The sequence below is a fragment of the Habropoda laboriosa genome, unplaced genomic scaffold (assembly GCF_001263275.1).
Source record: "Habropoda laboriosa isolate 0110345459 unplaced genomic scaffold, ASM126327v1 scaffold23, whole genome shotgun sequence".
NCBI classification, from domain to species: domain Eukaryota; kingdom Metazoa; phylum Arthropoda; class Insecta; order Hymenoptera; family Apidae; genus Habropoda; species Habropoda laboriosa.
The window spans coordinates 1,808,049-1,810,548 of NW_017100140.1; the positions used below are offsets into that span (position 1 = coordinate 1,808,049).

Below are 2,500 nucleotides of genomic sequence, written 5' to 3' on the forward strand. Positions count from 1 at the left end.
TTTTTAAATCCAACGTAACGAGGCATTGTTCAATTTGAAATTGTACCTTTCATTCATGCAAGTGTGAGGGCACCTTATGTTACAAGTTCCACCGACGAGGACACTTGCCTCCGTCGGGTGCGAATGAACTTCTTTCAGGTCACACGAATTCAATCAAAGATATTACTATCAAGAAATTTACCGTAGTTAACTCATAGTAATTTAAAAAATTGATCGCCTTTTCTTCCTGTCCTAATTGAACTGTTAAATGTTAATCTGTCATATTTTTATATGAATTTAGGATCATTATATAAATAACACCCGTAATCATCGAATAAATCTGAAGAAGAGCATTTTCTTCGCTCTATGGATAAAGCAGATTTTTTCCCACCTAACGTTACATCTTTTATTAGCGCTCCCAAATTACTAGCAATTCGTGTATCTTCCGCATCACCTAAATATTTCAACCCGTAGCGATAATTTAAGAATGCCTTGAGCACTTTATAGATCGCGAATGATTTCATGGTCAAAAGAATAAGTGGTCGAATCCTTGGCCTACTGCCAACAGTCTGACAAATACGCACGCACTCTACATACATATTAGCATAAAGTGGTTATGTACATTGAAAACACTTCCTCGATAGAAACGAAGCTTCAAACTGAACTCTCGTTAAACGAACGAAATGGTATATATCGTGTTCAACTTGGCTGGAGACCTGTAAGAAAGCTTATGAAATACGAACCCTGTCTACGTGAATTAACCTACTTCGCCGCATAGTTAAATCGGCCTATATCGTCGCGTCACTTCTTACGCGGCCACTCGAAAGCTGCAACAGGTGATGTCGATTGATAAATCGAAGGATTGTTACCGTTTCGCGGACAGATCGAAATAACTTGGTGACTAACGACCGTAAAAAATTGGTTCAAGGTTTAAGAACAAAAAAAAAAGAGACGTTTGTAGTATCCGTGAATCTGTGTTCTGAAAATTGTCTTTCGATCTTTCGATAATCGAAAAAGTTGCATTATCGCGTGGACATTACTGTTAATACGATGATAATCTTTTTAGAGGTTAGATTATCTATTAACTTCAGATAGTATCGTGGTAAATCGTAATGTACATTGATTCTTTAGGAATGAATGAACGTTTGTGATTTTTGCGTGGGTAGGAGTGAAATAGAACTCACGGAGTTAAACTTTTGAACAGTTGTATTTCGCATACAATGTAGAGAGTATACTTCTACACATACGTTTGTACCGGTTGAGGCGTGGTTGAAAAGTGGCAGCACAGGATCATATATATCGGCTCGCGTTGCGTTGTAGTCGTGCTATACCACGCCTCGTAAGCTCTGTAAAAACTTTAAGACGTCTAGACGTGTGGGTTGACTGGATAATCTCGGCTCCTTACACCTCGACCGAGTTGTCGTTCACATTGCAACCCCGTTTTCAAAGCTATGCACTTTTTAAAAGTAGCTTTACCGACTGTTTTATCAATGGTGATCATTATCGGTATATACACTCGTTATTGATTATTCAGTCGATACGAGGAATCACGATGTTTATAGTGATAATTATTTAACCAGATTCTTGAGGACCAATTAACCACGTACCGTAAGGAATTTTACTATTTATCAGTCGAAAAAATGCCTCCGTACTGATAAAAACATAATTTCACGCCGCGATAGTTAATTGCGTCATTGATAAACATTCCGACCTTTGACACGGCAGAAATGTATGTAATTACAAACATTCACGTGGACACGAGTAAACAAAACACTTAAGTTATAAGATTTATTAAAGAAAAGAGAGATCTTCTAAAAACAAATTCGGATATAAATATTAAACAATCATGTTTGTATATATGCATACGTACATATTTGCAACGAAAAACATATTTCATATCGTATTTGTAACATAAACAATTTTATCGGAATCAATAAATTTTATCAAATTTTTGCAACGTCATGTCAGAAACTAAAACAACTGATCGTCAAATATCGCGGACTACCGTAACGGTGACCTTCACGCCACTCGGCTTGTTAAACAATTCATTATAAAGCGGGGCAATCCCTACAAGTTCTTGTTTCTCTCGTTTCAGATTGCAACGTGCAGAACACACAAACGCACAGAAAGACACAGTAAGCCGTGCGAGAGACAAACACAGAGATAAAGGTTTGCCGAATGCGTTCGAAAATCAGGGATCAGGATATGGGTGTTCGTTCCAAAGTTTTCCGAGGTTCTCAGCCAATTTGGAGATCGCCATGCGTCTTCTTCTCGATCGTCGTCTTTCTCCTCCTCCTCTTCCTCTTTCCTGGAACTTGGCTGCCACACTAGCCGAGGATGTCCGTCAAGATAAGTTTTTCCACCTACGAGTTGACCAAATCTCGCTGGTCTCGTCCGTTCATCTTTCACTCTCTTAACTTTGTCTCATACTTCTGTACATCCTTTCTTCTCTCTCTCTCTCTCTCTATATATATATATATACATCTACTTGCCTTTCTTTTACACTATACATATAACCCTT

General features: G+C 38.2%; 1 protein-coding gene across 2 annotated transcripts in view; it reads left to right on the plus strand.

Moving 5' to 3' along the window:
• LOC108570557 (protein phosphatase 1 regulatory subunit 3C-B) overlaps positions 1-2,500 on the plus strand; it is an 8,944-nt gene that overhangs the window by 4,041 nt on the left and 2,403 nt on the right. Inside the window, exon 5 of one of the 2 annotated variants that reach the window (XM_017932436.1) lies at positions 2,075-2,336. The exons of the other annotated variant lie outside the window; for it this stretch is intronic. The gene's annotated coding sequence lies outside the window, so the exon portion shown is untranslated. Of the gene's footprint in view, positions 1-2,074; positions 2,337-2,500 lie in introns of those variants that run through there. 2 annotated transcript variants of the gene reach the window in all.